The sequence below is a fragment of the Corvus brachyrhynchos genome, unplaced genomic scaffold, assembly GCF_000691975.1.
Source record: "Corvus brachyrhynchos isolate BGI_N302 unplaced genomic scaffold, ASM69197v1 scaffold59, whole genome shotgun sequence".
NCBI classification, from domain to species: Eukaryota; Metazoa; Chordata; class Aves; order Passeriformes; family Corvidae; genus Corvus; species Corvus brachyrhynchos.
This window is the reverse complement of record NW_008246054.1, coordinates 7,389,752-7,401,464: the sequence shown is the minus strand read 5'-3', so window position 1 is coordinate 7,401,464 and position 11,713 is coordinate 7,389,752. Positions and strand designations below refer to the sequence as shown.

The 11,713-nt window shown below is 45.5% G+C and overlaps 1 long non-coding RNA gene across 1 annotated transcript in view; it reads left to right on the top strand.

Moving 5' to 3' along the window:
* Window positions 1-65: 65 nt before the first annotated feature.
* LOC108449467 overlaps window positions 66-11,713 on the top strand; it is a 12,285-nt gene continuing 637 nt past the window's right edge. The window contains exons 1-2 of the long non-coding RNA XR_001865620.1: window positions 66-152; window positions 1,938-1,940. This is a non-coding gene — a long non-coding RNA (uncharacterized LOC108449467). The remainder of the gene's footprint in view (window positions 153-1,937; window positions 1,941-11,713) is intronic.

The window sequence follows — 11,713 nt, the reverse complement described above, 5'->3', positions numbered from 1 at the left end:
GCTTCACCATGGTCTCACCACGGCCTGCAGAGGAATCTCGGCTCCAGTGCCTGGATCACCTCCTGCCCCTCCTTCTCCACTGCCCTTGGTGTCTCCATGTTGTTTCCCTCACATGTTCTCACCTCCTCTTCTCTAGCTGGAATTAAAACTGTGTGCGCCCCACTTTGTTTTGATTTTCTTCTTAAATCTGTTATCACAGAAGTGTTACCATCATCTCTAATTGGCCCAGCCTTGGCCAGCAGCATGTCCATCTTCAGAGCCATCAGGGATTGGCTCTGCAAGACATGGTGGAAGCTTCCAGCAGCTTCTTACAGCAGCCACCTCTGTGCCCCCCTACTACCAAAAACCAGGCTGTGCAAAACCAACAGAGACCATGTGCTCTAAATGCCCCAACAATGCTACAGAAACCCCCTCCTGGGGGCCTCAGAGGAGCTTTTTTGTTCCTGCCACCTAATTCCCTTGAAGAAACGTGTCCAATTTGAAGTTCAGCTGGATGAAAAAAATTATTTGGGATTTGCCTCTAATGGATATAGGGCAAAGTGTAATTAAAAGGTGAGAACCTGAGCTGGTGTTCCATTTCTTCTGTGGTCAAAATGACTGATCCACCTGCAGCACTGCTTCTTGTCTCTATAGGTTATTTGGCAAAGAAATTGCCAATTATTTGCTGAGGAAAAAATATTCCTTAGAAAGCAGTTTTCTTTTTTGGGTATCTCATCTGTGACCTAGTTAAAGCTTGCCTATTGATCTTAGAGGTGGAGAGCAGAGAAAATCATCTATTGGATCTTTTGCCTCTGAGGGGAAGGAAATTTGGTTAGTAAGCACAGCTCTGGAAGAGTTTCCACTCTTGTTTGCTTTGTCATCCCTTTTTCTGTCCTCAGCTCTAGTCAGTATGACTGCTGAATCCCAGGGAGTCTTTTTACTCTGATAATCCAATATTTATACAGAGGAAAACATGGTCTTGCAGTGTATAAGATCTTCACTCACTATTTTGTCCTTTGCAGACAGTTTTGAGATGCTGCAAACCCGAATCTGTCCAGCCACAACCGTTTTACAAATGGAGTAAAGGCAAAAGGAGATCGAGGAAAAACAGCTGAGGAAAAGCCAGTTATCTCTTAATGATAGAGGGGCTGGAAATGTTTCAAGTTCCTCTTCCCTCTGAGAGGGAACAAGATCTGAAAATAGTACAGGGAGCTAAAGACTCGAGTCACATTGACAGGACTGAGCTGGCTGCCAACAGGCTCTCACCAGCAAAGCCTAATTACCCTGGAAAACAGCAGCACCAGGAGCTGCGTTCTTCCCACCCACATCAAAGCCCACCCTGTCCTGCCCCCAGAGCTGCTCGCAGGCTCAGATTTTCTGGATCACTGCAGAGAAGCAAGCCAGGCCCTCTGGCATATTGGAAAACCAGCTCTAAGACACAAGTAGTTCAATAATTGCTCCGCCAGCTGTTCTTTTCTTTAATTTACTGTGCCCGGTACATATAGAGAGTATTTTAAGAGTGTCTCTCTAAACATCTGTCTTATTGGGAGTCAAAACTTCGGCCTCTATGGTAGATCTTAAGCTGGAATAAAGCAAGTGATACAGTTCAGCTGCTTTCATGGAGAGCTTGGCCTGGGAAGCTGATAAAACACTTTGGTATCCAGACAAGCTCTTGTTTCTTGGATGGCAAAATATTTTCTAGTTTAATCTCATCTCTTTCAAGCTCCACTGACTTTGATTTCTACTGAACTTTAAAATTAAGTGGAAAACTAAGGGTAAGGACTAGCACTGAGAACTTCCCCATCTCCATCGTGTGAGCACTTGAATACAGCAAGGCAAGAGGAAGATACAGGGGAGAAGGGAAGGGAATTGCCGTGAATCACAAAGTTTGCTCTTCCCCTGGTTTTATGTTAGTGCTTGTCAGAGTAAATCAGTGCCTTTGCTAGGTCTGCTGGAAGGCAGTCCCCTTGGCTGGAGCCTTCCCCTGCTCCCTGCAGAGTGCTCAGGATCCATTAAGGAGCTGAAGGACATGTTCTGAGGGAAGCTTCATCCTTTAACATGCTTAATATTGTTGTGAGTCTTAGAGGAAAGCTAAGTTAGGAATCTTGCTGCTTTGTGTAGCTTTCTGAGCAATTATCTCCCTTATTCCCTAATTTAGATTAAATTAACCCGTCATCCAGAAGGGGCCCACTGCCAGCTGGGACTTCATCACATGTCAGGTGTGTGTGCATTGGGTTTTTGAGGAGTTTTAGCAGAGGTGAGCTGTGCCTAGGCACCAGCTTTAGTCTTCCTAAGATCGGCTTTGCATTCCAGCCTGGCACACAGCCTCCTCTGAGCCATTAATCTGGCAGGATGTGCTTCAATCCAAGATTGTTCCATAGGAATGATGAAACAGTTCATTTTAATTTTTTTTTTTTTGAGGTTGCAATTAACAAAACATAAAATTTTCGTTGCAACCAATCCTGTATTGAGTTTGTTTTACAATTTGAAATATTTAGAATCACAGAATCCTGGAATGGTTTGGTATGGAAGGGACCTTAAAGATAGTTTTGTTCCAAGCGCCTTCCATGGGCAGGGACAATTTCCACTATCCCAGGTTGCTCCAAGCCCTGTCCAACCTCGCCTTGGACGCTTCCAGGGATCCAGGGGCAGCCACAACTTCTCTGGGCACCCTGTGCCAGGGCCTCCCACCCTCACAGGGAAGAATTTCTTCCATGTATATTTGGAGAAATGAATTCCAGCAGGGAAGTTGTTAGACACCAGAGTGAACAGGACAATTAAACCTGTGGATTTAAGCCTTTCTTTTATGAACCAGTCTGAGGAAACAACTTTGAAAACAAATCTTTTTGAATCATTTCCCTATTTCCCTGAGTTAATTTTTACTATTAATAAAACTGCCTTTTATAAGTGTTTGAGCACTAGAAAACATCAGGTGGGCTTGTAGAGATATTTTAAGGATAATCCTTTGGGTTATATTTTGCTTTCATGAAGCTATCATAACCCCTGTAAATGTCAGTGGAAATTAGGTATTTATATTAATGGAGGCTCTCCCCTCCCTTCCTTGTTCTTAAAGGTGGAATTTTTGCATCAGTGATTCAAAAGCAAGACTGAATTTCATCAACATTTCCGCTGAAGGAGCTTGTGCTTGTCTGAGATCTGCTGGCAAGCAGCAATTGTTTAGAGGGGCTCCTTAGAATCTAATTTACAATGAAACAAACTCAAATAATATGCAAAAATAAAATTAAAAAGTGCATCAATTAGCATACAAAAGTAGAACTACAACACATTCAGCTTTAACAGCTCCTCAGAGGGTACAGCAACCCATGGAAGGGAAACAACACTGAGCATGCAAAGTGAGCAGGGGAAAGGAATGAGAAAATAAACTCAGGGTTCCTCTTAGACAGCCGAAACCAAACAAGATTTTAGAGCGAACTTTGAAGATGAGATGCAAAACCAGGCTAATAGTCTTTGGAAAATAGTCTGTGCCTAAAAAAAAAAGCCTGGCTTTGTGCTGGACAGAATGTTGTATGGAATGTCTGGGGCTGCTACTGGGGATCAGTCTCATGTTGGCAGCTGAGGTCACAGCTGAGTGTAGATCCCAGGCTGCTGGTGCTGTACATCTTCAAAGGCATCATTATTGCACTGAGCAACTCAGGGACTGGAATTTTTATATATTTTTTAAAAGCCAACAGGACAGAGACAGAGACTGCCCCACTGCCAGAGCACAGACTTCACCTCAGAATCACAGAATGGGTCAGGTTGGAAGGGACCACAGTGGGGTCCTCTGATCCAACCTTCCTGCTCCAGCAGGGCCATCCCAGAGCACCTGGCACGAGATGGTGTCCAGATGGGTCTGGAATATCTCCACTGAGGGAGACTCCACGCCCTCTCTGTTCAGGTCTCAGTCACTGCACAGGGATGTTCTGCCTCCTGTTAAGGTGGAACTTGCTGGGCATCAGCTCCTGCTCATTCCTCTTGACCAATTGCTGGGCCCTCCAGAGCTGAGCCTGGTCCCCACTCTGACCCCTTCCTGCAGACATGGATGAAGTCCCCTCTCAGCCATCTCTTCCCAAGGCTGAACAAGCCCATCTCACCTCTCCCCAGGCCTGAACTAGAAGCTGGCACTCATCTAAGCCTGTGCCTTACCATGGTGCACAAAGCAGGGACATTGTGTTCTCCTGCAACCTAAAAAAAGCAAGAAACCTCTGGTTTGGTGTGTATCCCTCAGAAAACCTGGCAACAGGTGGTGTTGGCCATGACTATAAAGCACGGGGGTAACATCGACCTCTGGAAAGGAGAGAGGACTCTGGGTGTTGTGTAAACGTGGGGTACCTGTGGAAGTGCCGCCATCCTCACAAGGTGCTGCCGTCCGCACCACCTTATTCCAAAATGAGCTGAATCCACCTCTGGGTGGATCAGCCAATTAGTTAAAACTCCTCTGCTGGATTCAGGAGGATTACAAGCATGGGAGCACAGGAGGGTTGGCTTTGCAAAATCTGCGGGGAAGGCAAGGGCGGAAGGATTTCTCCGATGCGTAGCCAAGCCCCAAAGGAAGTGCATTGGTGCTTGTCTGAATGTTAAGTGCTTGATTAAGCACTTTGCTGAATCAAAGCCTTAGATCATTCCTGTAGGCAAGGATTGTGTCTGTATTTTTATCTCTTGCACAATGCATTAATACATTCATGTGTTTTTCAAATTGCAGCAGATTTTTTATTGGGTGTTTTGGTATTAAGCATAGCTTCTAGGGGTCCTGAAAAGTCTTGGATGGCAGTCATAATGTCACTGTGCAATATATACAACTTATAAGGAAGTGATAATTAAAGTTTATGATTTCTGCAGACCTCACTGACAACTTTGGACAATTAATGACCCAATACACCTTTTTTAAGGTTCTGGGAGCATTTACTGCATGTCAGATTTTGTCTCAGGGCATTTGTTTTATTAATTTCTCCTTCTTCTATTAGTATTTCAACCCAAATGCCACTTTCCTTTTCCCTACTGCTGTATAGAATGTACAGAAATGGGGTTCCTGCTTTACTCACAGGTGCCTGCAATTCAATGAATGACTGAATGGTCTTTATAGAAAAGGTTTGCAGTGGGCTTTAGGATCTGTCTGCTTGAGAAGCACTGTGTATTATGTGTTGTTATTAATATTGCTCATCATGCTGAAATAGTTACCTGTTCCAGATGAATCACCACTGGCATAGCATTATTCAGGATATTGAAACTACCAGAAAATAGTGTTTTTCTAGGAGTAATATTCCCTCAGCACATTAGTTAGTAAATGTCACACACAAATTGCTCATGATTTCCCTTAGATCAAAGGAATATTTCATAACAGGTGCAATATGCTTTTCTGCCTTCAAAAGAGAATGTGAGAGTCAGCATGAGATACATCCTATGGAAAAAGCTGTCTGGGATAAATCAGATTATTATGAGGGATGTGTAAAAGGAAGGACAGTTTCTATTTGAGATCAGGCGTGTTGTCCATGGTACTGAAAGATGAAATATTCTGCTCTGCTGAAGGGCAGCTGAATGCAGTGACTGCAGACGTTCTTGCTGGCAAGTCAGGAAAATGACTTTCCATCCTCTTCACACCCAGTCACACACCAACATAGAACTGATGATGCTGTCATGTTGTTCATTCCCTTTTCTTTCTTTCCACCCCATCAGCAGGCAATGCTAAGCTGCTCACCATGCTGCAGTGTGGGGTGCAACTGAAATGGGAGAATAAATAAGGATTTTGGGCATTAAATAGTGGGACTGGGGGTGTGTACTGCTGTGTGTGATCTTTAAAGCTGAGGATTTCTGCGACGGTTCTAGCATCCATGTTTCCATGTGAAACCCTGGAATGCTTCAATACTAGGGTAGGAAAGGAGGAAGATGGTGTTTGGGTCAAGCTATAGGATGTTTGGACTTGGAGCAAGGCTGGATAGTCCTATGAATAAAGGGAAGGTTCAGCAGTGCATTTCACCAGCTGAAGAATTAGGTGTTACGTTTCTGAGTGTGATACAACCTGGCCTGAGAGCCAGCAGGACACATCCACCTTGAGCATACGTTTGCTCTGGATGAGATTCTTGGCATTTCAGAAGTTTGGGGGTTATCGCTGCCAAAAAGTGTGAATCCAGGTCGGAGTGTCTGCAATCCAGTGTCAGTTTGTGTCCTGACGAGCAAAGGGCAGTGAAAAACCAGCAAATCTGATCATTCTCTGGGCTTCAGAGGTGGGGAAACAGTGCCCAAACTGAGACTGACTCCAGGTTGCCCTGTGAAGGCATGGCAGGGTGGAATGGAGCCAGCAGCTTCTGAGACCCAGATCAGCTCCTTCCTCTCACAGCAAAAATCTTCTTCCCACCCCAGTCTTGGAGTTATTAAGAGCTGTTTCCAAACTGAAAGCGGCTTTATGAAATTGGAGCATAAAAATAATCTTTCTCCTTCTACTCAAGCTGAACACAAACCTCTGCAGATGGAGGGGAATGGAGAATTAGGGGAAGTAGAATATTCCTTTTTATTTAATCCTAGCAAAAATACATCCTTCTTAAAACCATACAACAAACAGAAAACCTGTGCTGCCATAGATCTTGTTGCTAAGAAGGAGTCTATCCCAGCAATCTGTCTGCCTGCCTTTCTTGCTGTGCTGGTACTTCTCTGAAACTGTTGAGTCTGCATTTTTATTCCTCCTCACACTCTGTACCCAAAGCAAATGATGCCAGACTCTATCAGCTCTCTGGACATCTTTCCCAAAGCATTTTCAATCTTGGCTGGGGGGAGAGGGATGGGTAGTTATCTGCTTCAGTTTAAACACTATGAAACAAAACAATTCTCTTCAAGAAAGCAGCAGAGATCATCTGAATTTACATAGCTTAGGTGGGGAAAAAATAACTTCACTGTCAGTGAGATTGCCTATTCTCCCTTCATACTTAGGTTTTTTGTCAAAGGATCATTTACCAGCCTAAAATGCAGGTAAAGCAGAGAAACATCATCTGAAAGCCTGGCAGGGAGGAAATGAGCATCATCACTTGTGTCTCAGTGTCTTCCCCATCCCTTTCCTTATATCTTAGCTTTGACTGTGAGGTCCCGACAATGGGGCTGTTTACAGGGACTGTTTTAGTATTTAAAAAAGTCTCAATCCTGAGCAGGACCTGGGAGGTGGGGCTATTATAGGTTGTAATAAGGTACTGGTCAGACAAGTCATAGATAGCAAAATTTGTCTTTTCTCTCCAGGTTTTCTCCGTCTGTGACAAACAGCAACTAGGAGATCCCAAAAATGAAGTTAAGTTGATTTCTCAGCAGACAGAAGTAGAAGGTGAAGTGCTGTGCACCACGTGAAATATTCCTGAGTGTTTTGGTGTAAATAGTGATTTATGCTCCCCCAGTACCATGGCACCACTGAAACTCCTGAACTTGGTCAGCTCTGGATCCTTGAACCACTGGGATAGCAGAAATCTCCTGTGTTGCCTCATTCGAAATCAAAATGTAAGACCCTGATATTTTCCTAAAAGGAGGAAAGATACTGTCCTTTATTTAATGGAAACTTTAGACAAAGTTTCTTTCCTTGAAGAGAAAATGTTCTTGAGCACATCCCTGTCAGAGCACAGTATGCTTTTATAGCAGGCACAGCCTGTTTGTCCTTTACATTTACCTCTTACTTGGCTGATATCAATTAAGGAGGAAATTCATAAAGGTCAGTTCACAGAATCCCAGGCTGGTTTGGATTGGAAAAGACCTTGAAGATCCCCTTATTCCAACCCCCTGCTATGGGCAGGGGCACCTTCCACTATACCAGGTTGCTCAGAGCCCCTTACAATCTGGTCAATAGGACAGGTAGTGGCTTATTATTCACATGGCCCCAAAATTATGAAATTATGAGTAACTTCCAGCTAGGACAACTTGTGTCTTAGCTCATTGTAATTGTTGGGGCTTTGAAGTGTATTGCTCTTATTTTAGCCAAGGGTAGGTTCTGTCTCATCTTCACATGCAAGACCTACATGACACACTCCTGGAAATTAGACCATATTCCCATTCCTTTTCCCTTCATTCTGGGAAAAGTTCCCCGTGCTGCCTTGGGTCTTTTATCAACTTATGTATAAATCCAAATAAAATAGAAATATCCAAATAATATTTTCCTGCCTGCTAGTGGGCAGGTGGCACAATCTTAAGGCGATTAAAGGCTTTCCCTCCTCTTTAGAAATAGTAATTTCCTTCTATTTTTAGAGGTGGAGACTGTCTCTGTGTGCCTCTACCCGGAGAGTTGTCCTTTACCCAACGTACGCAAATAACAGCCAGCATTAACAGGAAAATAGAACCAAACCTCTTAAGTCCTGCACAACTGGGGCACTTCCACAGCAGTGACCAAGCCCTGTGGTGAAATGTTCTCCCCTCCTGGCAGAAGGGTGTCCTGGGGACATGCAGGGCACTTGGAGCATCCCTCAGGTGCCAGCTCTTCAGCTCAAGTCCCAGGAAACGGGCAGCCCTCGTAGTCATTCGGCTCACGCCACATCCCTGTCTGGGAGTCCCTCATTTAGCGATTTATGGGCCATGTCAGCGTAATTTAGTGTCTTAATACTGCTGGTCAAGGACCATCAGCATCTTCAAAACCTCCGTTGTCCTTGGTAGGGAATGGAAGCAGAACTCGCCTGGAGTCAGCTCTCCGGGCAGCTGAGGGACAGCTGAAGGCAGAGCTGATATACACTCTTGGAGAGAAAATGATTTCCCTGCTGGAAAAAAATGGCTTTAAAAGCAGCATTAAAACTAGTAGCGAGAGAGAATGGGCTCTGAAAGATCCACTTCATGGGCCTGTGCTCTCCCCTGAAGGCAGCAGAGCTGGGGGTGTTGCAGGGCAGGCGCAGGAGCAGGTGGCTGCTCTCCAGCTGGGTTGTCCCCAGACCCTGCTCTCTGGCCAGCCATCCCTGCTGGACAATCACTGCCACGTTCAAGGACAGGCAGGGAGGTGAATGCTGAAGTGTTTAACACCTGCACTTTGGGGTAAAATATTCATGGTTTTATACTTTTGATGGACCCTCCTTTCAAGGCAAAGAAGCGATGCCCGATTTCTCAATCATCTGCGTTCAAGACTTTTACAGCTTGATCCAAGTATAGCAAAGATATTCCCTGTAATTCAGAGGCTCACTCACCAGGAAGAATGCTAGAGGTGGCTTTCTACTGGTAAAAAGGGACAATATAAGAAGGAACTGTCTAAAAATCCATATTAAAAAAGAATAGTAGCTTAAATGCAATATTTGTAAGCAAAAAGTAAGGACACAGTGGACTGGAGCTTGCCTGAGTGTATGGCTTCTATGGAGTACTGCAGGGAAAATGACATTTGATTCTCTTTCTCAAGGTTTTGGGGGAAGGTTTCCATCCATTTTGTCTCACAGAGTGTGCACACCCTGATGCTGGAAGTCTCTGCTGGTGCAGTCACATCTTCCAGTCCTCTCTGCCAGGTTCCCAAGGGCAGGCTCTTCCTTCCCAGTGGGTATTTACTTGTTTATTTTTCTAAGAGGGTCTTTTTCTGTTCAGATGCTGAGTAAGTTCTGTACGGGATGTACCAGAGTGGAGATTCACATGTCATTGCTCTTACTGACTTCTAATAAAGAAAATATAATTATTGTAATTATTTACAGCAGTAACATCCTATGATGAAACCTTTCTCTGTCTAATCCCACTCCCAGCTCCTCTGCTCTGTCCCCCTGCTGCTCTTCACAGAAGGCCCCAGAGGGAATCACTTTGCAGATTTTTAGAGATGTTTTTCTCCTGTTGAGCCTTGCTGCTCTTCTGTTGGCTTTTTGCAGGGAGTCCAGGCCAAGGACATGTAGTGAAACCGTTTGTTTTCCAGCCAGGCTTCTCAAGCGGGGGGACAGGGAGAAAATAAACAACTGGCTTTGAAATTCCCCATGCAGTGAGAGCAGAGTGGTTTTTTGGTAGGTTTTTGGTTTTGTTTTTGGTTTTTTTTTTTTCAGTTTTCTTCCAATAAGAAATTTTCAAGGAAAGGAGTGAGGAGCATTTTATCTTGCTGATAGGAGAATATTAAAAACACAGGAGGATGCTGTGAGAATGTGAAACCTTCATTGCTCTGAACCCAAGGAGAGGCAAGAGATAAAGTGCCAGTGCCTTTGTCCTATTAGCTGCTCCTGTTTACTCCACTGTGCCAGTCCGTTGAGGTGTTTAATGACTTTTCACATCACCATGGGGGCACTGAGACAAGAGAAACATTCATTTCCAGTCTTCTCTCTTCCTCCTCCTTTTTTTCACTCCTTTGCCTCAGCCTTTGATGTGACACATTCTTCCAGGGTGTCCTGGCTGTCCTAGTTCATGTGTCACCCTTCTTATTTGCTGTTTATTGGTTGTAGGCAGCACCTCTGGGGCAATGGTGCAGGTAAGGAATAAGCAAGACAAGGAATTGGCTTTGGAAGCCCATTGGAAGCAAAGGAAAAGGTGCAGGTAGGAGTAAGCAAGCAGAAGGAATTTCATGGTAAGAGAAAGGAAAGCATCAGCTGGCATTACTGCAGCAGAGACATCCTGGCAGTGCATCCCCAGTTCCTGAGGGTTTTTCCAGTCCTTCTCCAGCGCTGCCCTGCTCCTGGTGAGCTGCCTGGGCTTGCTGCTGAGAGCCCCAGGCTGGCTGAGCTGCTTTGCAGTTTACAAACAGCTCTGCATTCCAAAGTTCAGCAGGATTTATAATGTGACGGCGCCGTGTGAGTCACCAGTGCCGGGGACTGAACTCGCAGACCCCTCAGTCTAAATCCAAGAGCTGCCAGAGCCCGAGGTAAAAGGCCACGTCTCTGAGACGAAGGTTGCAGGAGAGCCATAAAATACCCCATGGCCCCTCTCTTTGGTGTGGAGGACAGTGCTGGCTCTCAGAGCAGTGCGAGATGTGGGAGCCCTGCAGAGCAATAGCTGCCACACCACTCATGGCCGGTTCCCTGCCTTGCGCAGGGGCAAACAGGGACCAGGAGGGAGGAAAAGGGGACCAAAGCATTCCAGAGGGAAGCTGGAGGCGAGGTGCAGAAGTGGCTCTGAGGGAAGTTCGGTGATGGGTGTGGTGGTGGCTGGAGCTAAAGGCCCAGGGCCGTTGGTTGTCCCAGCAGTGTGAGCTGCACCCAGGCAGGGCTCGCTCCCTGCAGCGCCCAGGAGCAGAGGGTCCATAGCAGCTGAAAAGTGCCTTTAGGGGCCTTCTCACCACTGACTCTGCAGTGGGGCCGGGCAAAACAGATATGTGAACTCACTGCTGTTACCTCTTGCTTTGGGGTTGCAGGTGGGCCTTTGAGTGCTGGGGGCATGGAGACACTGCTGGGCAGTCAAGCAGCAGCAGTCTGTAGCCTTTAGGGTGTGTGGATGCTCCTTATTCTTCTGCTTTTGGATTCTGTCAGTGTCCTTGTGCTTAACGGAGACTGAGGATGGGAGGGGATGGGAAGTGAATAATCCCTCTGGTTTTTCCCTCTGGGAGAAAAAAGAGCTTTCTGTTGCCTCTCTCCACACCCAAAATATCGAGGTTTGAACCTTTGTTTTCATTCTAATACAGTGGGAAGATGGAGAATTGGTTTGTGGCTGAGCTGTGCCCTTTCATTGCCAGGGCTTTGAACATCTTTGCATTCCCAGTGGCATCTCACAGGTTACTGATGACTGATCAGTCTACCAGGCTTAGGATTGTAGAAATCCCATCCTTAATTCAATGGACCAGAATTTTCCAATGGGAAAATCAATAAGGTCTGCAAGAATTAAGTCATGGGGGGTTTCC